This window comes from Euprymna scolopes, chromosome 21, assembly GCF_053919585.1.
Source record: "Euprymna scolopes isolate OS-2025 chromosome 21, ASM5391958v1, whole genome shotgun sequence".
NCBI classification, from domain to species: Eukaryota; Metazoa; Mollusca; class Cephalopoda; order Sepiida; family Sepiolidae; genus Euprymna; species Euprymna scolopes.
Window position 1 is genome coordinate 10,308,766 of NC_136502.1, and position 27,435 is coordinate 10,336,200.

The 27,435-nt window shown below is 34.9% G+C and overlaps 1 protein-coding gene across 2 annotated transcripts in view; it reads right to left on the minus strand.

Annotated features, from left to right (window-relative positions):
* LOC145241994 (protocadherin gamma-A4-like) overlaps nucleotides 1–27,435 on the minus strand; it is a 290,561-nt gene that overhangs the window by 132,871 nt on the left and 130,255 nt on the right. For both annotated transcript variants that reach the window (XM_080104876.1, XM_080104875.1), the window contains exon 4: nucleotides 7,101–7,167. The gene's annotated coding sequence lies outside the window, so the exon portion shown is untranslated. The remainder of the gene's footprint in view (nucleotides 1–7,100; nucleotides 7,168–27,435) is intronic.

Below are 27,435 nucleotides of genomic sequence, written 5' to 3' on the forward strand. Positions count from 1 at the left end.
GGTTTACGTGTAGCATTAGCTATAATGGCATCCAACCATTGGGTATGTAAATCCATGGATATCAAAACAGCATTTCTGCAAAGCAAGAAGTTAGAAAGACAGGTTTATCTGAATCCTCCCAAAGAAGCTAATGTACCCCTAGGCTATATTTGGAAACTCTCCAAATGTGTATATGGCCTGACCGATGCCTCTAGGTCCTGGTATCTCACACTCAGGGAGGAATTGATGAAGTCAGGAGCTATAGCTTCAAAATATGATCAGGCTATATTTACATGGCATTTCGAAAACAAATTGCAAGGGATAATTGCTACCCATGTGGATGATTTTTGCTTTGCAGGGTCAGAGATTTTTCATAGAAAAGTTATTGACAAAATCCATCAAATATTTGCAGTTAAATCTGAAGAAACTGCAGAGTTTCAGTACATAGGATTAGACATTAAACAGAATAGGGAAAATATTAAACTTGGACAGAATGAGTACGTAAAGAAATTGAAATGTATCCCAGTGGAAAATGGCAGGAATATTAATGACAAAATATCCACAGTGGAAATTTCTGAAATCAGGCAAGTTATCGGCCAACTTAACTGGCTGGCTACCCAGACCAGACCTGATCTCAGCTACGATGTCAGTGCATTAAGCTCCATCCTCAAACAAAGTAATGTGGAATGTATAAAACATGCCAATAGAGTAGTAAAGAAAGCCAAGAAAGAAAAATCCCAGGTAGATATTCCTGACTTAGGAGATCTCAGTCATCTCAAGATTGTTGCCTACAGTGATGCCTCATTCGCCAACCTGACAGATGGAGGATCTCAAGGTGGTTACATAATCTTTTTAGTTGGCAATAACCACAAATATACACCAATAACCTGGCAGTCCAAGCACATTAGAAGAGTGGTCAAAAGCACACTGGCTGCTGAAACCCTAGCCATGGTTGACATGTCGGAGGCCTGTCTGTTTTATAGGAAACTACTATTAGAAATACTCCAATTGAAGGATGAACCCGAAAATATAAAAATAATCTGCAAAACTGACAATTCCTGTCTCTTTGACTCTGTGCATTCATCCACCCAAATACTAGATAAAAGGCTTTGTATTGAGATGGCTATTTTGAGAGAAATGCTGGAAAGAAAAGAAATAGCAGAGTTCTCTTGGATACCCACCAATGGACAGGTAGCTGATTGCTTAACCAAGAAGGGAGTCCCTTCATTTAAGATACTTGAGTTCGTATCTGAACCCAAAGAAACGGATATTTAAAAATAATTTTTTTTTTCTTTCTTTTCTTTCTTTTTCAGTGGTCATCTAGAAGACAAGAAAAAGGGGGAAGTATTGTTAACTCTACCCAGTTGTGTCCCTTGAACACTCTTCACAACAAAGAGTTAACTTCCCTACCGGCGACGGTGTAAACGGGACTTTTCGAAAAATATGGCGCGACCTGTACGCACGTGTTGAATAAACCCTCCTCAACCCTACTCCCGTTATCTGTGTTTATTTGCTTCTACAATATCTATAAAAGTGAAAGTGTCTGTCTGTCTGTGTGTGTCTGTGTATGTACATTTCCCTACGCAATAACTCTGTCAATTTTAAGTCTACAGACTCGAAATTTGATATACAGGGTACTGAGATTTGAGAAACTCCATGTGATCGGTTGTCGGCCAGAAATTTGGCTGTTAACGGGTCAAAGTTCAACGATTTGACTTTTGAGAACTCTACCAAACTCCTCCAACAACTTTGTGTCTGAACACTTGAAATTTTAGATATAGGTTCCTTGGACATGGATCTAACTTAATAACTTGATTTGAGCCCAAAATAATAAATGTTAAGGAGTCATAATAGGGGTCAAATTTAAAAAAAATTGACCTTTTTTTTTTTTTTTTGCTCAGCATACACCAACAAACACCCGGGCAACGCCGGGCACCCATGCTAGTATATATATATATATATATATATATATATACATATATATATATATATATATATATATATATATATATATATATATATATAATGTGTGTGTGTGTGTGTGTATATACAAAATTTAAATTAAAATATATTATTTATATATTTTAATTTATGCAAATTTTGTATTTATTATTACAGAGCAAATTCTCTATTGATTATTGTCCAATATATAGTAATGATTTCAAAAGTTATAAAATAATATGACTTTGGTGCCATACACTTGAATCAAAACTAAAATGTTTAGTGCTCAGCCTTAGTCGTTATTTATCTCCCCAGCCTTGTTACCATCTGAGCTACTGGCAGATGGATGCAGAAGGTTTAAAATTGAGTGACTTTGAACTATGAATGTTTAATTTTACATATACAGGAGTAACAGCTTTATCTGACTACCCTACTAAGGTCAACAGTTTTTTATTTTTTCAATTAATTTTGACACCTTAGAAGCTATTTTTACAGGCTGAGAACAAAATTGAAATTGTTTTACAGGTCCAAATTCCCTATCTATCAGGTTTCAAGTCTGTAGACCAAAAATTCAGAGAGGAGTTTGGTCACAACTTTTCGCATGCACACACGCACAAACACACACACGCACGCACACACAAGGCCACTTTTACATACACGTTTAGATATATATATAAATACATTTGTGTGTGATTGAACGTTTTCATCCTAAATGCTATGCACTAATGCACAATATAAAAACTATGCATAAACAGAACTAAGCATGATAGTGAAATGAAACCAATCATCTAATAAAAAATCATAAAAAATGAATGATTAATTAAAATAGGTTTTTTAAAAAATATGCAGATTAGTTAATCTTTATTTAGTAGCACACTTATCCATGACTGAGTATATTAAGAAGTTCATTCTAATAATTTTAAATAGAAAATGTAAGCTTTTAATATCAATGTTAGTACGACGAAAAACTCAACTTTATAGATATATAAATATATCAAGAGATTTGATCTTCTGCATGATAAAAGTTAGTATTTGTTCTGATCGGCCTTACGAAGCCATCCTCCCAGCATTGAAAATGCAGACAAAACTAATCATGAAACATTTTGTACTCGTCTAGAGTGGTTATATTTGAACGGGGTTAGAACCTCTACTTTTAAACTGACCTTGTGCCTAACTTTGCTGCTGTGGTTGGATAAGTAAAATTAATCACTTTTGAGAAGTGGTGAAGTGGATATCTATGCAGACTGTGACAAGTGTGAATTTTGTTGGATCGCTATCAATATTTTCACTAGAGATTTGAAAAACTTTATGTAGGCCTTTCTATGAATAGTTAATTCTATCAATTTAAAAAAATCCAAACAAAACAAAAGCAAATCATAACCTGAATTAGATTTACATTTAGCTTGGAATAACTGCAGCATTTTATTTACACACAATTTACCACAACACAAAACATTGTATAAGACAATTAAAATAAACAAAAACCTATAAAGAAAACAGACTTTTTCATTGTTGTCCTTTTAACATGTCTGAATATCACTTTATATAATCAGATATCTATGAAATAAAGCAATCAATTCAAATCAATCAGTCGTATTTTCTCCTACAAAACAAACTGTTTGAGAAGTTATGACCATATGTCAAATAAAGGGATATAACTCTTTACAAATCTTTAAATATTTTTTATCTCAGCGGTAGAATACCAGACTGTGGATGCCAGTGTCATGAGTTCAATACAATACCAGGCTGATGACAGCTGAAAGCTAGAAACATGCATGTGCACGGATATACCTTTTATGCACATAATAATATCTAATAGTAAAAATAATAAATAAAAATATGTCCCATAAAAAAATAAGAGGTGACTCATTCATATATATATATATATATATATATATATATATATATATATATATATTTGAAGCGCCCTCAACACAAACCTAGGAAGAGGTTCAGGGACTCTACAAAGAATAATCTGAAAGTCTTACAAATCGACATCGACACATGGGAAGAACTTACTCTGCAAAGGCCGAAGTGGAGAAAGCTTGTACGTGAAAGTTGTGATGCTCTAGAGAAAAGAAAGCAGGCCCACAGCAATCTGAAGGCTTCCAATCTGAAGGCTTCACAAAGGTTTAATTGATGACACACAGAGCTGGAAATGCCACACTTGTGAACGAGTGCCTTTGTCAAAAGCTGGCTACGTCAACCACCTTAAGTCGCACAAAACTCCTGTTCAGGTCAACTTTGCACCTATTAGTCCAAACCAAATGATCCGTTTAACATGCAGCAAAGTTTGCAAGTCTACTGCTGGTTTGAGAAGACATGATTGTTCTTAGGAATACACTTCAACCTCCAGAGGAAGTTAACTCGATGGAAATTGCTCAATTTATATGTCATATCTGCTTCAAGATGTGAAAATCTGCAGCGAGAGTGCAGAGTCATCTGAGATGGCATGCACAACAAGATTGGGAGAACTCAGTGTGATGGCGATCATCTGAAAAGATGCAGCAATCATCATATATATATATATATATATATATATATATATATATATATATATATATATATATATATATATATATAAAGAGCTATAAGCTCTTTTTGTTATATATATATATATATATATATATATATATATATATATATATATATATATATATATATATATATATAACAAAAAGAGCTTATAGCTCTTTAAAAACACTAAGGTAGTGAAATAAATAGATAACAGCGTTTTGAAGCTGTTAGTGTCACTAAAAAAAACAACAACAAATCTTAACTTTATATAGTCAGATATCTATGAAATAAAGCCATCAATTCAAACCAATCAGTAATATTTTCTCCAACAAAATAAACTGTTTGAGAAGTTATGACCATATGTAAAATCAAAGGGACATAACTCTTTTCAAATCTTTAAAAATTTTTAGCAGGAAATAATTTATTGTTTTTTACAGACTATGCTTATTTTGATCTCTATTATCACAGAGAGAGAGAGAGAGAGAGAGAGAGAGAGAGAGAGAGAGAGAGAGGGGGGGGGAGTGACGTTCATGAATGCTTCCTCCTTCTGAGGTTCTGATAAAGATGAGGGTATCTTGCTAGGGTGGGAGTGAGAAAATAAAGGGGACGTTTCATCGGAACTCTGGAGGTTTCTTCGGTTTTAATTTTTGCTTCCTTACTTAAAATGATGGAAAAATTATATAGTCATATTTAATAGCAACAACATATTAAAAAAAAAAAAAAGTACGTCACTGCACATATAAGTTAATCTGATGCAAATCTAGATTATGTCAAACGTCCAATCTTTTTAAAAATCATTAAATTTAAAAATTTAACAGTTCTCTATTTTTTGGTGATCAAAATGAATTAACACATTGGTTTCATTATAAAGTTTAATCTATTAGTGAGATCTCTTTATTATGGATTCGGTGATGGAGCTCTTAGTACCAATACTCTATGTACATATAATCATTTTAAAAATTATATTTTTTTCCTTAAATTCAATGCCTCTGTTTATTGTCAAAAGACAATGGACACTCCTGTAGAAGCAACTGCATATGTAATTGTGAAGCAAGGGTTGCACAATCTCCAACCACACCTCTCTTGGATCAGCACTGCTTGAGTCCAGTGGTAAGGTGAAGTTCAGGATGACTGGAAAAAATGTCGAGATAAGTGGAAAGCACATACAGTACCTGGAAGTCCCAAGTGGTCACCCATTTAGTACTAACGAGGTTCAACATTGCTTAACTTTGGTGATCTAACGGGAACTGGTGTATCAACATGATTAAGCTGTACTTGAATTAATTGAAAAATAAAAAAAAAACTGATTAAAATCATCTTTGGAATGAAAGTAAATATTATTTATTCTATCAGCTAATTTCTCTTGTTTTTGAAAAACTGTTTCATTACTAAAGAAAAAAAGATTTAATAAACAAGGAGTGAGAGATTACATATTTGACCAGGTTGGAAAATTTGATAAAAATAAGGTGAAAAACAAAATGAAAGAAATAATTATGAAAATAAAGTAAAAAATGGAAGAAAATAAAACATTTATATAAATAATGTAAAAAATGAAAGAAAACAAGAAATTATGACAATATTAAAAATGAAAGAAAAGAATAAAATTATAAAAAATAAAGTAAAAAATGAAAGAAAAGAGAAAAATATTAGAATAATGAGAAAAAGAAAAAATTATAAAAATAAAGTAAAAAAAAAGAATAAAATTATAAAAACTGAGAAAAATGAAAGAAAAGAAAAATTATAAAAAAGTGAAATGAAAGAAAAAGAACAAATTACAAATATAAAGTGAAACAGAAAATATCATAAAAGAAAGAAGAAGAAAAATAATTTTACAAAGGAAGAAAAACTCCAGCAAAAAATAAAGACGAAAAAGAAAAAGAAAAAAGATGTATTTTTTATTTTTAAATAAATAAATAAAAAGGCCTCTAGCACAAAAAAAAGAGAAAAAACTATAAAAAATTTTTAAAAAAAGAAAGAAAAGCTCTAGGAAAAAAGAAAACAGAAAAAAAGAAAGAAAAATTCCAGCAAAAAAATAAATACAAAAAGAAAAAGAGAAAGAAAGGAAGAGAAGTTCAAGCAAAAATTAAAGGCAAAAAAGAAAAAAGAAAAAAAAACTCCAGTAAAAACTAAAGACGAAAAAAGGAAAAGATAGGAAAAATTAAGAAAAAAATAAAAGAATACAAAAAGAAAAAAAGCAAGAAAACTCCAGCAAAAACTAAAAAGACAATAATATATATATATATATATATATATATATATATATATATATATATATATATATATATATATATAAAATAAATAATATATATATATATATATATATATATATATATATATAAAATAAATAATATATATATATATATATATAAAATAAATAATATATATATATATATAAAATAAATAATATATATATATATATAAAATAAATAATATATATATATATATATATAAAATAAATGATATATATATATATATAAAATAAATAATATATATATATATATATATATATATATATATATATATATATATATATATATATATAAAAGAAGACAAATAAGAAAATCTCTTGCAGAGATGAAAAATGATGTACGAATCAATCAACAAAGATCTTATGTTCTACCCTCAGGGGCTTATTTGCTGCAGGGTTGGGGTCACAAACTCACCGGCAAGAAGGAAAAACTGTTATTTCACATCAGTTGATAAAAAATGCTTTAATTCCAGACAACGAATCTGTAAAAATAAATAAATGCAAAACCATAACAATTCATTTGAAAAAAAAACAACAACATAAAGATCAGAATATTTTACATATATTTTCATATTGTTGCATATGTCTGATAAGATATATGGATATTCAAAGTTAAAATATGAAAAAGAACTCAGTGTAGTTATTCTTAACTTCATCGATTGTTTCGATGTTTAGTTTTTACATATACTTTCACAGTGATATGCTTTTCGTTAAGTTCACAGTAGAATACTTAGCGTTAAGTTTTTACATATTATTTCAGTGATATGCTTAACATTAACTTTTTACACATCATTTAACAGCGATATGCTTTTTGTAAAATTTTAACATATTATTTACAGTAACATGCGTTTTGTCAATTTTTAACATTATTTCACAGTGATACACTCTTTGTTAATTTTTTTACATATTATTTTACACTCAGATGCTTTTCGTTAGCGTTTTTACATATTATTTCACAGTGATATGCTTGTCATTAAGTTGTTATATATTATTTTACAGTGATATGCTTTTCATTACGTTTTTACATATCATTTTTCAATGATATCCGTTCCATTAAGTTTTTACAAAATATTCTACAATAATATGCTTTTTGTTAAATTTTTACAAATTATTTTGCAGTGATATGCTTTTCGTTTAGTTTTTACATATTATTTTACAGTGATATGCTTTTTAAGTTTTTACATATTTTTTTACAGTGATTGTTAAGTTTTTACACATCATTTTACAGTGATATGCTTAGCATTTACAGGTCAAAGAAAAAATTCATTTTTTTTTTTTTGTCTGATTATTTTCATGTATTATAAATTAGATGCTGTGCGTACTGCTATGGATGATTTCCCCATAAGACTTTGTAGTGTAGTTAAAGCTTAAGAAAACCATTGTGAATAAAACTTATGTCACATTGTTCTTTCAGTATGTGCTAATTATTTTCCATAATTGGATTTTATAATAAACTAGCCTGGATGCTCGGCGTTGCCCAGGTGTTTGGAGGTGTGTGTTGAGCAAAGAAAAATAAAAAGTGGTAGTAGGCAGGCAGGCAGGCAGGCTCAAACCCATACCGCAAAAGGAGGAAAAGAATGTGGGAAAAAAAACGGGACGTCTTTGCTGTTGCGGCCATCGCCAAACTGGAAGTGAGAAAGGTTTAAATTAAGGCTAGTCAATCGAAAATAGGGGATGACTTTCGAAAATATTGGCGAAAAAAGTGACCCCTCCCTGTAGAAAAGTGCCCAGTTGAGGGTGAAAAATTTTATGTTTTTAGCCAATTTTTTGATATTTGTCGTCCAAAGGATCGAACTTCAAAACAATACTGATCTCGTGAAAGTCTGTCGCCTCTGTCAAAAGTTTTAGGCAGGCATACATACACACATTTAAAAAGACAGGTGAGATGTATATTATAGATTATTTTGTTGGGAAAAATCTGAGTTTTATTTATGTGTGTTCCCTGGAGACCAAGTGACAACAAGTCTCCTTAGATTTCCAGTGTTCTCCACCTCTTGACTACTTGCGCAGATGGTTGCATGTTATCGCAACAGCTGTTGTCACTGGTTTACTGTTGGCATTGGCGATTGGTGTTTCCTGGAGTTTGGGTGACAAAATGCCTCCCCAAGGTACCAGATTTGAACTGCACACTTCCAGTGGAGATTTGGTTAATACTCTCCCACCTCGGTCTTTCCATCCTCCCTGACCCTTCACAACTAGTTGGTGTGGCGCCAGTCGATGTCATCTACACCAGTTTATTTTTGTATTATTATTATTACTATTATTATTATGATAATAATAATAAGGGTGCTTGTGCAGTGTATGCATGTGTATTTAAAATAGTATTTTCATTTAAATTAAATTTTGGGTGCATGTGGAAATATGTTTTTTTTTCAATTATATTCCACCTTTTATTTATACCAATCCTTTAATTTATGAAGCTCAATGTAATTACAGAGCATATAACATGGTATAATAAAAGAAAAAAATGAAAGGTAATTGCAACTTCTCTAAAAATTTTCTGATTTTTATAATCATACCCATATGCATTTATTTTCATTTAATGAATAAGCAGTTCAGCCTGGCTTTGTTCGGGCCCTATGTACTGTTCATAACTTTATGTGCACATGTATATATATATTAAAAAGTTTGACTCATGTCCAGGTAACCTCATCTAAAATTTCAAGTGTTTAGGCCCCAAATTGGCAGAAGAGTTTGGTAGAGTCTACAAAGGTCAACTCTTTCAACTTTGACCTATTGGCGGCCAAATTTTGGCCCAGAAACTGATTAAAAAGCTTGCTGCATGTCTGTATACCCTTTATGTAAAATTTCAAATGTTTAGACCCAAAATTGGCTGAATAGTTTGCTAGCGATCAAATTCTTTTAAACTTTTACCCCAATTTTGACTCCACAACATTTATTGTTTTACGCTCAAATCAAATTAAAAAGTTTGGTCCATGTCCAAGTAACCTACATCTAAAATTTCACGTGTTTAAACCTAAAATTGGCAAAGGAGTTTGGTAGAGTTTTCAAAGGTCAAATCATTGAACTTTGACCCCTTGACAGTCAAATTTCTAGCCGAAAACCTATTAAAAAGATTTTCTCAAATTTCAATATCTCTAATGTCAAATCTTGAGTTTGTAAACTGAAAATTGACAGAGTAGTTTGGTAGGGAAATGTACACACACAGACACACACACATACATACACACATAGACAGACAATTTCACTTTTATAGATATATAGATTGATAAGTGCTTTTTCTTTTGAGGAGTTAAGGGCAAAATAAATTCATTGATTGATATAATAATTAAATGGATAATTTTGTTCTATGAAATAGGTGCTGTCAAAAATTGTGCATGTCAATGTACTTAAAGGAATAAATTGTAAGATGGACAGCATCTTGAAATTTGGAATATAAGCTTTTATCATTTATTTGTTTATATATATATATATATATATATATATATATATATATATATATATATATATATATATATATATTTAGTAATGTGATTGATAATTTAAAATTCAAATTCAAATTATAAATTAAAAATCTGTTTCATAAGAAGGAACACAACAAGGTCAATAATTTGTACGATCGTTTCGGAAATGATGTTTTTATTGTGATAGACATATATATATATATATATATATGAATACTTGTCTCATGCTAGTTTTCATGGAATCACGGAGTAGTTTTATAGTTCAGCTATAAGAATTAAAAAGGAAATGGTACAAGAAAACTGCAAGATGAAGAATGATACGCTGCCGAACACTCAGATGTTGTTACAGGTGAACCAAGCATTGAGACGATCACAGATTAGATGAAATCAGATCATAAAAGAAGAGATTATTACAAAAGATTGGGGTCAGTACAATACTGAACTGCTATAAAGGCAGAGGAGAAGCTCTGGATAGACGTAATTATGGAAGCTTTGAGTCAATGGATCAGATCTTGAAATTGGTTGAGAATATTCGTGAGCAACAACTAAAAAGTCAGATAAGTATTGAGTTTGATTTTATGTCTTGATCTCTGAACTTTGCGTGAATTAGGAGCAAGCAAGTGGTTAGTTGGTTATACACGTTAAATGAATCTAGAAGCAGACGCCATCCATCAGCACACATAACTGACGCAGATTACACAAACGATATTGCTCTGTTCACAAATAACACTGCTGATGCACAAATGCTGTTATGTGAGCTAGAAAAGTCTGCAAATGACGTTGGTCTTTACATTAATGCAGATAAGACAAAGTTTATGACTTTCAAAATGTGGAAGGAGACGATGGAACAACACCGAAAGAAGTTGCTGAGTTTATGTACCTGGGCAGCAACATAGGTTCCACGGAGTGAGATTGCAAAATAAGCATCTCAAACGCATGGGCTGCATTGGACAAACTGTGGTCAGTATGGACTTCAAGGCTAATTGACAAACTGAAAAGGCAGTTCTTCAGAGAAGTGGTTGAGTCTGTCCTTGTTCATGGTGCTACAACCTGGACACTCACCAAAAGATTGGAAAGAAAGCTAGATGGCACATATACACATACGAACAGTATTGAATATATCTTGGCAAGATCATCCCACAAAGCAGCAACTTTATGGCAACCTACCTGCCATATCTACTACTATGAAGGAGCAATGGTCACTGACAGAGGAGCAAGCAAGAGCTGGTGAGAAATGTATTGCTGTGAACTCCATGGCATGGGCGTATGAACATAACACCACCTACATCCATGTACATCCAGCAAATTACACATGATGCCAACTGTGATCTGAAGATCTGACGCAGTTGATGAAAGACAGGAAAATCTGAAGAGAAAGAGTCACATTGGTCCAGGCAAGGAGCCCGACCAGATAGATAGAAGTGATTAGTGAAGGTTGTTGAAGCAATGTATAGAAAAGCTCAAAGTCATGTTAGAATTAACAGCACATATGTTTTTTTTTTTTTTTTTTTTTTTTTACACAATGATCACCACTTATCAAGGCCTGGAAGCCATTCAGGGATAAGGGTTATTGCAAGTACATTACGTTAGTGTGGAGATTTGATGAAGTGTTTACTTCAGGGGGTGGTTCATTAGGAATTTGTTAACGTTGGACTCGAAGACATCCAAGTTGTAGTCAGGTGGGAAGCAGGCAGACGGAACAGAGTTCCACAGGCGTGCAGTTCTAAGATAGAAGCTTTGTTCATGGAATCCGCATTTTGATTTAGGCACAGATATAGAGTGGGGGAAATTTTTCACAGTGGATTCAGCTAGACGGAAGTTTTTCGTGAAAGATTGGCGAGGGGGGACCAGAGATTGGAGTTCAGACAAGCACCTGTCATGGAAATAACGATAAAACAAGGATAGGCTCGCAACGTCTCTTCTGTGGGAGAGAGGTTGCAGGGTAGAGAAAAGGACATCCCCCCTAAGCCACGAAGTCTATTTTGTACTCTGTCAAGGCAGGATAGGCTGTTTTTAGCAGCTCCTGCCCAGATATGGCAACAGTATTCCATCCTTGGAATACTTGGCTTTTATATAGATAGAGAATTGCATCAGTAGTGAGATATCTTCTGGAGCGGTAGAAGAATCCCACTATCTTTCCAGCAACCTTGGCAACAGACTTGATGTACGTGTTCCATTTCAGATCAGGAGTAAAGGTCAAACCCAGAAGCTTGTCAAAACACGGGGCCTCACCCAGACGAGAGCCATCCATCACAATTGATGCTAGATGGGGATCAGAGCGTTGATGATGTAAGGGTAGGAGTTTGGTTTTGGATGCATTAAAGGTCTTCCCCCACTGAACCACGCACTCGAGATCAGAAGAGAGAGAATCAGAGAGAACTTTGTCATTTACAGCCTTTGATGTGTTGCCGTAGATGGTCGTGTCATCAGCATAGATGTCAACGAATGATTTAAGTATGTGTTTAGGGAGGTCATTGACGTAGATCAGGAAGAGAGTTGGGCACAGGATTGATCCCTGAGGGACTCCAGCATTTATATTGCAGGCCTCCGATTTTTGTCCATCTACCACTACTCTTATGAGCCTATCGGAGAGAAATGATTTAATGATTGAGAAAACATTTCCAGTAATACTGTAGCTGGAAATCTTGTGAAGTAGACCCTTATGCCATACCTTGTCGAAGGCCTTTGATATGTCAAGAGCAATTGCCCAAGAAAGGAAGCCTTTGTCAAGAGATTCACTAATCCTGTGGGATATAACCGTCAGCACATCTGCGGTAGATCTTGCAGAGCGGAAACCATATTAGTTCAGTTAGAGCTTTAATGTTAAACTTGGAGTCCATTTTTTAAATTTTTTATTTATTTATGTTTTAGCAGTATTGACCAGTAAGTATTAGTTTTCCGGAAGAGATGCTTTGTGCGTATGATATAATGCCTGTAAAATAATGGAAGGTTTATAGAGAGTTTGAGGAATGCTATGAAAAGTAAAGGTCTGAGAGCGAATGTTATTGCGATCAAAATGATGATCAGTGGTTGTAATGTTTAATAGCTTCCAAATAGAAGAAAGTAAGAAGGGTTCAATTTAATTTTTTGTGGTAGTTGTAAGCATTAGGCACATAAGAAGTGCAATGGAATTATGGGTAGGTTGAAAGACGATACAAGATGATGATTGTGAACAAGTGTAAGACAATAGAGATGGAGGAGTAATCAGATGTGGATAAAGTATATTTTGGATGGTTAGGTTATTGAGGTTTTGTTTGTTTGTGATATGGGAGGATCTGGTGCTAATGTGATTGCAAGTTAGGAGTGGATGAAATAGGTTCAGGGGACTTCTGCCATTAGTAACCAGCAGAAAATTACTCTGTACCCCAAGGGAAGGGTCTATCATGTAGACGGTGTTATAATGCATGGAAATGAAATTTTGACTAATGAAGGTTGAGGACATGCGTTGCATGAAGAGAAATGACATGAAAATGATATGATAGATGTGTAATGTTAGTTTTAATGACAAGCTTAGTTCTAATGAGCTCAGAAGAAGATTAAACCTGGATAGTATAGCGTAATGTGTACAGAAGAGGAGTCTTTGATGTTATAACGTTTCTGAATTTTTGAGATGATAATTAGTTATTGATATTATTTGGATTCATCGAACTACTGTTCTCATCTTGAGTGTAACCTCTAACCTTTTTCAGGTGTATCTTGTTGACGTCGGAGATTTGGACAGAATTTCGAATGGAACACTTTATTTACTTTACAAGAGTAGCATGCTCTCGTTCTGTCAGCCATAACTGGATAGAGGTCTGAAATTTCTGTTGAATTTCACAAATTTGACAGAAACATTCCCGAGTTTGACAAGATACTCCTGAAAAAAGTCAGAGGTTACATCGACCAAAATGTTGTGAAACTGACACTTAAGATGAGAATAGTAGTCCGAAGAATCCAAATAATACGAATAACCAATCCTTATCTCAAAAATTCAGAAACGTTATGTTGTCGTTTTTGTTTTTGACTTTACAGAACATCATTGAGTTTCCAAAGCAAAAAAAAACAAAAACAATAACACCAATGTTTGGTGCATTTTAGGCCAGAAAGCCAATATCTTTAGACAACCTGATCAGGTAGCACCAGATGTCCTCACAGATATTACCACTCCAGGCCAAAGTTTTTTTTTTTTTTTTTTTTTTATTCAATTTTCACCCCAAACAAGGCACAGTGCCACTTTGAAGCAGGGGGCTACTATTAGGGAATTAATTAGCGGGGTCATTATGAAGGGAGAAGAGTAGAAAGATGTTTGTTAACATTACACTTGAACTTCTGCATATCATTGCAGTTGGGAAAGCAGAATCCCGGAAGGGAGTTCCAAAGACCCGCAGTTCTGGGGAAGAAACTATTGGAGTAAAAGGCTTTCTTGCACCTAGGGATCTCCACTGTAAAGGGATGAGACTTAGTAGCTTGTCGGGTTTGTCGGGGGTAGTTACGTCGGGGAGGTACAAGTGTTTGCAGTTCGTCAGAGCATTCACCATTAAAGTATTTGTAGAACAGGCAGAGGGATGCAACATCTCGTCGATGGGACAGAGGTTGAAGCCCAGATGACAGTTCAGGACCTATCAGGTTTGCGACTCTTTTTTGAACCCTGTCCAGGAGCGAGAGACAAGCAGCAGATGCACCAGCCCAGATGTGACAACAGTACTCCATACATGGGCGAATGGTTGCCTTATAGAGGTATAGGATACTGGCAGGCGTAAGTAGTTTTCTAGCACGGTAGAGGGAGCCAACCTTCCTTGCAGCAGCCTTGGCAATGCTCTCAATGTATCTATTCCAGTCCATATTCCCTGTAAACGTTAGGCCGAGGAGTTTAAAAGAAGTACTTTCAGGCAATGTGTTCTTGGCCATTGCTATTGGTGGTAGAGAAGGTTTCTTGTAGTTATTGAAGGAAACAAGCTTAGTCTTAGCAGCATTGAATGAGACCAACCATTTTTGTCCCCATTCCACTACGGATTGGAGGTCATCCTCTAGTGTTTCTGCCATTTTCTTGGATATGTGTTCATTTGTTTTCCCCTCATATCTGTTATAGAGAGTGGTGTCATCGGCAAATATACCCATCTCCGAAACAATATTATCAGGGAGGTCGTTTATGAATATCAGGAACAATAGAGGTCCAAGGATAGACCCCTGAGGCACTCCCGCATTTATGTCATATTGTTTGGATGTACGTCCGTCGAGGACAACTTTGATTTTTCTATTACTTAAGAAGGATTTAATTACGTTATGAATTCTTCCAGTGATTCCATATGATCTAATTTTCCTTAGAAGACCATCGTGCCATACCCTGTCAAAAGCCTTAGATATATCAAGGGCCACCGCTCTACCCTCCCCTGTTTTATCCAATGAACGGTATATACGTTCAGAAACTACAGTTAAGATATCTGCTGTTGAACGGGCTTGCCTGAATCCATATTGTTTGTCAGTCAAGAGTTTAGCAGCTGTTAGGTGCTGGACTAGGGCTTTATTAACTAAGGACTCAAATATTTTGGCGAAAAGCGGGAGGAGGCTAATGGGGCGATAATTTAGTGGGTCAGTTCTTTCACCAGAATTCTTGAAGACTGGTACCACAGAGGCGGTTTTCCAGCAGTCGGGAAAACAAGATTCGTTAAGGCATTTATTGTAAAGTTTGGACAGAACTGGAGCAACCTCGGCAGAGCATTTTTTTAATAGCACAGCCGGGATGAGATCTGGTCCACATGCTTTAGAGGTGTCTAGGTTTTTTATAATAGCATGTACCTGAGAAGGGGTGATTTTCAAGTCGTCAAGTGTGGCGTCTGTTCGCAGAGGAAAATCAGGGAGTGAGTGGTGTACCGAGTTCAGTGTGGAGTTTGAGGCAAACCGACTGGCAAGCAGATTAGCCTTGTCAGTTGCCGTGCAAGCAACCTCATGATTGTTTGTTAGTGGGGGAATAATTGACTGTCCATTATTAACTACGCTGTTGTAGATTTTCCAAAAATCCCGGGTTCCTAATTTCTGTGCTTCGATGCGCTTTCTGGTGGTTTCAGAGTAATCTGACTTAGCTGTGTCTATCACTCTCTTACAATTATTTCTAGCTTCTATAAACTTCTGTTTATTTGAGCTGGACTTATGTCGGTTGAATCTGCGGAACGCATGCTGCCTTTGACAAATGGCAGCTGCACAAGCAGAAGTAAACCATTGGGGGGAGTGGGGCTTGCTATAGTATTTCCGTGCGGGAACATGTGCTTCAATAGCAGTTTTGAACCATTCAGTTGTCTCATTTGCACACTGTTCCGCTGGAAGAGTAAAGATATTTTGCCATGGGGCATCTCTGATGAGCTCCCTGATGGCTTCCCAATCAGCCTTTTTGTAATACCTCGTTGTTTTGAGTAGTGGGTCTTCAGTTTTAGGGCGAGAATTTAGGCTGATTTCTACCATTATCACAGCGTGATCAGCATTCCCGAGTGGGCTATGGGCATTTGTTGTACAGTCATTGGGAACTGTTGTCAGAAAGAGATCTAGAAGTGAGGCATGTTGATCGTGCTGGTCTGGGAAACGTGTCGGAAATGTAACCATCTGAGATAGGGAATGAGATATAGAGAAGCTATATGTGGCGCTACCAGCTACGTCTGTGTGATTTGAGAATCCTAGCCAGTTACTGTGGTGGACATTGAAGTCACCAAATACATGTATTTGTGCGCTAGTATCGAGGGAGAGTGCTATATCTATGCTGTCTGAGACTTTGTTTATTAGGGTACAGTCTTGGTTTGAGGGAGAGCGGTAGAGAAAATATAAGTAGCTAATATTGTGTTGCATATTTAGTCTGAAGCACATAAAGGCCTGGCCCTCTGATTCTAGTTTTATTTCTCTAGTTAGGGGGAGGGTGTTTCGAATATAGACTCCAAGTCCATGCATATGTCTGTCCGAGTCCTTACGGTAGAGTGGGAGATAACCAGGCATGTTAAAGTGGTTAGAGGGTATGGAGGAGTGAAGGTTAGTTTCACTTAATGCTAAGATATCCGGGGTGTTTACAAGGAGAAATGACTCAACATCATCTAAGTTAGTTCTAAGCCCGCGGATATTAGTAAATGCAAGCCTCAAGGGAGGAGGCAGGTTGGTTTTCTTTGAGTTTGGTCCTGGTTTAAACGTAACTTTTGCTTGAGCTGTCATTTCATTTTATTTTATTTAAAAGTTTCAGTTAGGGTGGATGAGTGAGGGGGTGCTGGACAAGTAGTTGTGCAGAATACCAGACATGCAATACAAGTAGACCATCAGCTGTCCTCACCCACAGGATTGTGGCCTCGGGAAAGCCCACCGGGGATGAGTGCAGGGTCCCTTTCCATGCGCGACATGGCACTACAAACATCCCGATATTTTACAACTGTTGATGGAGCAGCCGCTCTAAGCGCTACCAAAGAGTTAGGGCTCCTGTACTATCAGTCGGAAACAGCAGCCAGGAACTGTCAATCCGGTACCCTCAATCCATTAGGCAAAGCCAGCCCAGTCCAACTGCACTGACATATATGGCACTGAAGCACCCCACTGTGTCCAGTTTAGGGGGATGGGATGTGGCAGGAGTGGGGAAAAGCGGCGTTCATTACCCTAGTCAGGAAACAAGGTCAACCACTGGGTGATTCAAGCGAGTCCCTGTGATAGTACCTCTACGCCTGGCCAATAGGCAAAGAAGGAGTATGAAAGCCGAGCGATAGACAGAGTCTATCTCCTCCTTAAGCAGTTTAGGTTTGCCAACCGGTGATTTGTTTGAGTCACCAGCTCTAGGAAGGTTGTCGTCCAGGACTGAAGAGGCCTCCCTCCCCTAAGGAGGTGAACTTGAGAGCAATGTTAGTCTGTGTGATATTTAAATAGTGATACATGATATTTATATCTAAAACAAAAAAGTATCAATTAAAATGAAATATTGTTTCAAACTTTTACTACTGCTTTGTATGGCTCCGAGCACTGGCCATTGATAAAGGAAACAGAAAGAAGACTATCGATCCTGGTGATAAAACCAGACTCAACCATGTCCAGGTTACGAGAATCGAGAAAATCATCTTTTATTACAAACTTTTAATGCATACAAATGACGACACCATTGTGAATGCAAGATTCCAGGTAGAGGTCCTGAGAAAAAGCCAAGAGAACGGCTGAAACAAAGATGGTCACACTTAAGCCTGCCTAAGCCTTTGATCATGTTTGGTGAAGGAGAAATTTAATGCGAACACATTTCATAAGAAAGAGTAAAAACTTTGGTTTGCATTAAGTGTTATGCTTTGAAAGGCTTCTTTAAAGATTAAACAATCAGTTATTGTTTTGAAAAATGTTTTGTGCTAGCAGAGATTTATTTTCAATGTTTCTTCAATATCACAGTAAGCTATTCATATTGCAAGTTTACTATTTACATAGAAATCTTTTTCTTACGTCTCTTACTTGATTTAATAATAATAGTAAGATAAACCCACATAGACTGTGAATACTAGCCACTAACTTCATTACTGTAATAAAAATAAAAGCAAAACAGAATAGAGAACAAAGAAAACTGAAACTGCAAAATGTTAAGAGTTCTACCCCTCCTAAAATAATAACGTATGTATATGTAGATATTTATGTTTGTCTGCGGTCATGTCTATTGTGTTGAGTATATGTACGTGTCAATAACGTTCATCATGGGTGTAGAGACTGTCACAGGCAAACATAAATATCTACATATACATACGTTATGTAGGCCAACAATATAACAGACATGTTTTGGCAGGGCTTTATAACACCAGTCAATACCAACACAACATTTAAAAAAAGAATTTTGTTTGGGAGGTGGGGTAGTTAACCTTTGACCTTCTTGAGGTATCTTGTTAAACTCATGAATTTGAATGAAATTTGGGACCTCTGTCCAGTCATGGCTGGCGGAACAAGAGCATGCTACCATGAAGTAAATAAAGAGTTCTGTTTTAAATTCTGTCCAAATTCTGATGTTCGACAGAAACATTCCCGAGTTTGGCAAGATACACCTGAAGAGATTACATTGACTGAAACGCTGTAAAAATGATGCTCCAGATAAAGAATCCAAATAATACAAACAATTATCTTCTACAAAACAAACCAAACACCATGACTAAATATTTGGAGATATAAACTTTTCTCCAAAATTGCTGGATTCGGCATTCAATAACCTAAAAAATAATTGATATGTCATAAAACAGAGACAATTCATCAAATATCATCTCACTTATGTCGATTATGAACACTCTGATAAGGGTGTCTATCTACTTCTGATACAACTATCTGGGGTTTTTTTTGGTTTTTTTTACATGGTAGTCACCACTTATCAAGGCCCGGAAGCCACTCGAGGATAAGGGTTATTGCGTGTACAGTAATCAATGGTATAATATCATAGTAATCGTTAATAATGGAAATTTGATAAAGTGTCTTACTTAAGAGGGCGGTTTATCAGGAATTTGTTTATGTTGGACTTGAAAACATCCAAGTTGTAGTCAGGTGGAAACAGTCAAACGAAAGAGTGTTCCACAGGTGTGCAGTTCTAAGAAAGAAGCTTTGTTCATGGAATCTACGTTTTGATTTAGGCACAGATAAAGAGTGGGGAAAATTATTGACATCCAAACTAACCTACCTTTAACTAGGTTTTCATTAATCCATCTTTCTATAAAATCCATTATTATTCCTTCCTATGTTTTCTTTGGCCTTCCCAAGCCAACTAACCTTGCTACCTCAACTGTTATACATTTATTAACACAAGCACTTATCCATTCTTGTAACATAGGCATAGAAAGTCTTGTATTCTGGAAGTATCTCCCTAGGCTGTCCATATTTAAATTTCCTGTCAGTCCTATCCTTAAGACTCACATATCACATTCATTGTATAATTCTCATATCATTTCTCTCCATGCAACAAATATTCTAAATCCTAACTGGCCAGGTTTCACTTTATAAATCACACTGTACAAACATACCTGACAATGATAACAATGTGCTAGTTAGTATTGACAGAAGTTCCCTAATCTTACTCCATTCAATCATAACTTTTGATATTACTCCATTCAATCATAACTTTTGATATTACTCCATTCAATCATAACTTTTGATATTACTCCATTCAATCATAACTTTTGCAATCACACCAGCACCAACTCCTTCTTGTGCTCATCCCTCTACCTGTTTTACAAGTATTTTAATGGTGGATGCTCTGACAAACTACAGACCCTTGTCCCCCCGCAACATAAATACCCGCGACAAACTCAACAAGCAGCAAAGTCCCACCCCTACACAGTTGAGATCCCCAGATGTCAGAAAGCCTTCTACTCTAATAGTTTCTTCCCCAGAACTGCTAGACTTTGGAATTCCCTTCCGGATTTCTGCTTCCCCAACTGTACTGACATGCAGAAGTTCAAGTGTAATGTAAACAGACATCTTACTGCTCAACTCCCTACATAGTATCGCTGCAACTCATGCCCCTGATAGTAGCCCCATACATTAAAGTGGCACTGTGCCATGTTTGGGATAAAAATGTAATATAAAAAACTTTTTTTTTTTTTAAATACCACAAAAAATTGAATTGTTCTCAACTTTTTTTTCATAAACTGTGGACTACAGTGTGTTCTGATTTCCTTACTCCTTCCACACTTCTCATCATCCCTCACAGACTCCCTGCCTTCCTTGATGCTCGATTCATGCAAGATGGTCCAAAAGCAGTCTGAAGCATTCCATACGTTTCTGTGGCATTTTTTCCAAGTTTAAAACAGGATTTTATTCCATATCGTTCTTCTAAAGTGTTCTCACGTCTATATTGCATTTTTTAAATTCACCAGCTGTTACAATCAGGCTTTAGTAGGGTGTATTCCAATTTCTTCTGTAGCTGTTCATTTGAACCTGAAATCATAAAAATTGGTCATCTCATCAGATGTATAGCAATAACATATTGAATTTTCAAGAGTCTACAGAATTTTAAAGCCTGTACAAAAAAAAAAGTCTGGAAACTGATTTAAGGCACTTCGTATATGTGCTGTTAATTCTAACCCATCTTTGAGCATTTCTATACATTGCTTGAACAAGTCTCATCAACCACTTGCCTGCTTTTAATTTACGCAAAGCCCACAAGACAATATCTCTTGGCACTCTGTCAAAAGCTTTCTCCGAATCTACAAAAGCAAAACACAGGTTCTTTTTACCAGATGAAAATAATGACCGGTAAATCTTCTTATGTGAAATAGGAAGATTATTGGGAAGAAAAAAGACAACGATGAAAAGAAAGAAGGGAGAGAGGAAAGAAAATAATAATATTTCTAATGTTATCTCCAATGTAAAAATCGATGTCTCCTGGCTTTTGCATATCTAAAAGGATACACGATGGAAATACTATTAATATGTGAAAAACTCAAATGAGCCTTCACATCAGCATTCATACATAAGCTCAATCTAAACTTAAAACGAGTAAATCTATTAAAATTCTGAATTTTTGAGAGGGGTGGGTTTGATTGTTTGTATTACTTGTTTTCATCAAGACTATTGTTCTCATCTCGAGTGTTATTTGTTCAACGTTTCATTCAATGTAACCTTCAACCTTCGTCAGGAATGTTGGTCACCATCTTGAAAAAGAAAGGAGAAAAGTTACTGGCCCTGTAGATGGTTTCGTATTCTTGGAGTAGTTTTTTTGTTTTTTTTTTTGTCGTTTTTTTTTTCGTCATGGTTTTGTATGTGTGAAAAAAATTTGGTTGACAAATGAAGGTATCTCTAATAAAGTTTGACAGGTAAGTCTACAAATTTTTTGACAAGGGAAATAATCAAACTTTATTAGAGTTTATTAGAGAGCTATTTTATTCTCCAAAACAACCAAACCAAACACCATGGGCCCTGTCGGTGGGGCATTAGAATACGCCGACTGCCTCCCTGCAGAGGGTAAAAGTCCCTCAATGGGGGTCCTGGATATGACCTTAAACTATATCCAGTGGTGAGGCCCCAGCTTGTGGGCTTTGGGGAGTGTGGAGCCACCCTTTAATTACCATTGCTCCCAGGTCCACTCTGACCCGGAGTGGTAGTACCTGTTAGGGTCCCAACTATGGGTTAAATAGAAACCGACGTGAAAACAACAAATATGTTCTATTAAAAAAAATTTTTCTTCAAAATCTTTGGATTCAGCATTAAATAACCCGAAAAGGGTTGATATGCTGTAAAACAAAAACAACCAACCAACCAACCAAACACCATGACTAAATATTTGAAGTAAATATTAGAAAACCCAAATTGTTGTATGAAGGCGTGGAAAAGTGTGCAGATATAATCTGTTGGTAACATAAACGAGAATTTTTTTCAAAATATCAGTGTTATGTCATCATTTTGATGGAGGCCATCTTTGATCAGGTTTATTGTGACTGAGCAAGCCTTTTGAAGAGAGCATGGCTCACTAAGTTGTCTGAGAGGAGGGCTTTAGAAAAGGTGCATGAAAAATTGTGTCACAACATGTTATCATCGTTAATTTCTGCCTCCTTTAAGGGGATAAAAATTACTACCAGAACAGTAGCAGAAACTCACCATGAAGCAAACAACAGAAGATAATTGGTGAAAGGATACATTGATTGATAGATTTCCGAAGGATATTAGTGGAAGTGATGTTGTAGCTTGGACGGAACTAGAACTTGGTACGCCAAATCTACAATCTCTGTCTGTAACAGTTACACCATGCCACTTCCACATTAGAAGATAAAAATTATTACCAGAACAGTAGCAGAAACTCGCCATGAAGCGAACAACAGAAGATGTTGGATTTGAAAGAAACAGCTTACCTTATAGGCTTGTATATAATTATGTTTATCAGCTGTTTTCACTTGTGAATTAATCCTTTTCGGATAAAGTTAATGTCAAGAGAGAAAATGCATCTTTCTAGGACTTTCCTCATATAAGTTTTTTATAGAATAGTGCTTTTTACTTTTTTTGGGGGGGGGTATTTCATTACGTATCTTAATTTTTTGTTTTTTTTTCCTCATAAACTTTATATAGTCATGTTTTGGGGATATTTCATCTTACAGATAAAATCATTGTTAATTTCTGCCTCCTTTTAGCATATTTGCTTTTAACATATATTTTAAATGTTTGAAAACAGGCACAAAACTTGAGACTGCAATTGGGTTTTTAATGGTGAGTTATTCATTATATAATTCGGTTCTATTGTTTCAGCGCTGTACACATTTTAATTATCACATGACCTAGCATTAAACCAACTGTTCAAGTTTTGCATCCTCACTTTTATATGTGGAATTTTGTTTAAATGAAGAGATAAAATTTCTGACAGAACATGTTATACAGGAATAAGATTATAAGCAAATAACATGCAAGTTAGAATATGAAAGATTAACACGAAAAAAAATGTTACATAAGAAAGGCTGTCCCCTTCTCATGTAAGTAAGAAGGCAGACTAGATAAGTGAAAATGATATTAGGAAAAGACTAGAATCGAACCCTGTATGCAAATGTTAAAATATAATTGAAATCCTAGGAATGCAGTCGATTGTTAATTCTTTTAGAAATAACTAAATATTATTTATGTCAGAGATAAAGCGATTGTGCATTCTTTTAGAAATAACTAAATATTATTTATGTCAGAGATAAAGCGATTGTGCATTCTTTTAGAAATAACTAAATATTATTTATGTCAGAGATAAAGCGATTGTCCATTCTTTTAGAATTAACTGGATATTAAATATGTCAGTTAAAAGAATGGACAATGTGATTTTATAGATAATGATTAAAAATAGATTAGATATTGAACAATCAAAATTGGGAATTATTTGTTTGTCAAAAGTGTGTTTGGACAGACATATGTAAATAAAAATGTGGTAAAGTCACGTTGGATGACAGCAGGCCTCTGACGTCATAAACAAGGAGTTTCTCAATATATTGATGAGGGTTCGAAGTTGGGAGAGTAGATCATACAATCACAGTCACAGATGAGAGTCGGATAGCAACTCAGTGGAGCTAATCCCCTTAGAGGCGAAGGATGGGGGGGGGAGACCATGAAGTCAAAAGGCTTGAATCCCAGACATCATCAAACGGCCGACAGATGAATAAAGAAATCACCATCTAATTGTGTTTTGTATCATCATCTCAAATGAAGTTTGTATAATCCCTTCCAAGTAATGTGTCTCCCCCTCCCAACTCAAATAATGTATCTCCCCTCCGCTGTGTTAACAAGAACTGTACGAATGTCTCAGCTCCGTATCATAATATAATGAAAGAATTATCATCACAGTCGTCATGATGTAAACAGATAAAAATGTCATTAACATCTTCTGTGCGGAGTCCCCAATATATAACCCCCCCCCAATACGACCTCCCCCCCCCATGCAACAAGAATATGAAAGATTAACACAAAAAACATGCTTACATTGATTTAATATTTCTTTTCAATTATGAAACTTTTTCACAGAATAAATATTCATTGAGTCAAAATCAGAAAGAAGGTGAGCCTTTGAGAGGTACGGATAAAAAACGAAAGGAGTCTTTTAGATGGCAGTGAACATATTTTTTTTTTATTTTCTTTCTTTGAAGATTATAACGCTGGGTATGGGGCAGCCAAACCAGCTGCAAACATTGCTCCGCTTTTTATTGAAACCAACTCGAGAGCTCTTTTTAGTATCCTCGCTGTTCCCTTAAGTGCAATTGTCTGGATCTCTTTTGCACTTGGTTCACCAGGAATATTAGTTAGGTACGACTTCAGGTTCTTCTTCATAATACCTGTAGCGCCTATAATAACTGGTATGATTGATATCTGCCTAAGATTCCAGTTTCTTTTCATATCATACATGAGACCTTGATATTTGGTCTGTTTTTCCCTTTCAGCTCTGTTCAGACCTCCATCATTAGAGACACTCACTTCAACCAAGGTTGCAACTCTCTCTTACTTATTCCATATAACTATGCCAGGTTTCATATCAATAATAAAATGTCAATAAAACTGAAGCTTTTAATAAGCATTTTCAAGGTAGGTGGCTGTAGGGATTGCATGGTCGTAATATATGGTATATAAGTCATTTACAACTGTTCTTTCGGGTTGATGTTCCCAGGACTTGCTGCTATGAGTTTAAGTATAAGTATGAGTATAAGTATGATGATGGAGATGTAAAAAATAGTTATTGGATGCTTACAAAGAATCTCATCCAAGAAATCATCCATTTTTTTAACGAAGAGGTTACCTCTTAACAAGGCCTGGAGGCCATACAAAGATAAGGGTTAATGAGTGTACAGTAGTCGTCGTAGAGACAATAGCGTAGTAATTGTTAGTAGTAGAAATTTGGTATAATTTGATTGTTTAAGATGGGTGGTTCAACAAGAACTTGTTTACATTGGACTTGAAGATGACTGTATTGTAGCCAGCTAAAACGCAGGCCAGCAGAACAAAGTTCCACATGTCAGCAGTTCTAGAAAAGTAGCTTTGTTTATGGAATCACATTTAAATTTAGGCACTAATAGAAAGTAGGGTGAATCATTGATAGTGGTTGTAGCTAGATGAGTGTTTTCTTTGTGAAAGTTTGGCAAAAGCAGACCATAGATTGGAGCTCAGACAAGCATTTGCCATATAAATAATGATTGTTGCATCATCTATATATACAACAAGAACACACCCTACTCAAATGTTTTATGCTTGCAATAAATGATGAGGCTACCAACCCAAATATTATCATAATCAGCTAATGTAACCGGAGATGTATCCATCCTACACAAGCATACCATACAAAAATTACGAACATTCTTAATGACCACACTACAAACAAACAGACATAAAAAAAAAATATCAATAAAACTGAAGCTTTTAATAAACTCTTCAAAACACTGGACATCACACACCACTTCACTATCACAATATTTTATGACCTCCCCAAACATGTGAACCGAAGACTCCTCCACTAAGTATTGACAGCTCCTCTTATAACATCGTCATGGTTATTGCAAAGCTACTAGATCCTTTACTAGGTATGATAAGCCTAGCACATTTAAAAAGAAAAACTCCATAAACCTCTATTAATGAAAAAATAGCAGTTCTTTTTTGTTATTGTAGTGAAATTCAAAGACTCAAATATTGAATTTTAAGTAAAACCAATGATATCTACGGAACTGTCATGTCGCAGTAATGAAAATATCAAAAAATTACAAAAAAAAAAACGATAAAGTAGAAAATTAATTATTAATGAAAATAGTTTTCAAAAACAATGAAAAATTGAGTTTTGCAAAAAAGAAACCAGAGAATTCTAACTGTAACAAAAGGGAGGTAAATATTTTCTGAAAACTGAAAATCTTTGACTAATTTAGTAAAACTTAATTTTTGCTAATTGTCTTCGAAAATTGTTTTCATTAATACCTTCTACCTCATCGTTTTCTGTAATCTTTGGATATGTTCAATACTGCCACATGACAATTCAGTAGATACCATTGGTTTCGCTGACAATTTAATATTTCATTTTTCAAATTTTGGTACAATAATGAATAAAAATAAAAATATGAATATACAAAACCATACTATGAATACTCAACAACAACTACCAATATATGAACAAACAAGTTTTTAAAAGGTAGCTTACAGCATTAGATTAAAACAACACTTCAAATAGTTGTTGTGAATTTTTTTTTTTAAATGTTTCTTATATCACTATTTCATTACTATTATACCAACAAACAAGTTAAGAAAAAAAACATCTGAACATTTTTGCAAAAATCACCTTAAAAAAAGTTTCTTCCTCCTTTCTTAGTAAGACCACCATTGATATCTGCAAAAGTGATGCTTCCTTCAACTTTTCTAAAATTAAACACTAATTATTCCAGGAAAAATATCAGTCTACCCATAATAATTTTCTTTAATTGGTACACTTATTTTGTTTTCAAACAAGCAAAAATAGAAAACCTAGCTCACCCACCCCATAAAGTTGAATCCGCAGTAAAATTTACATTTGAAACTGAATGTAACAATTCTATACCATTCTTAAATATTCATCTGCAAGTAGACAGGATTTATATGTATTAAAACCTGTGACTATTAAAGACTAGAAAAAAAGAAAGTACTTCTCCAGCACACAGTTATTTGCAATCACAACCACTTACAGCATTAGCTTAAAACAAAAGTTCAAATAGTTGTTATAAATTTTTAAAAATATATTTTACCTACCCGTACAATAATAAAATAAGTGTTTATTCACAAAGCAATAATGGTATCTCTTTTTTTATTAATGACATAAATTGCTTTTTAGTCTTTAGAGCATAAGTAAAAAATGTCTCTATTTTATCACTCTTACGAGCAGGAAAACCTATTTGTGAAAGAAACTAAAGC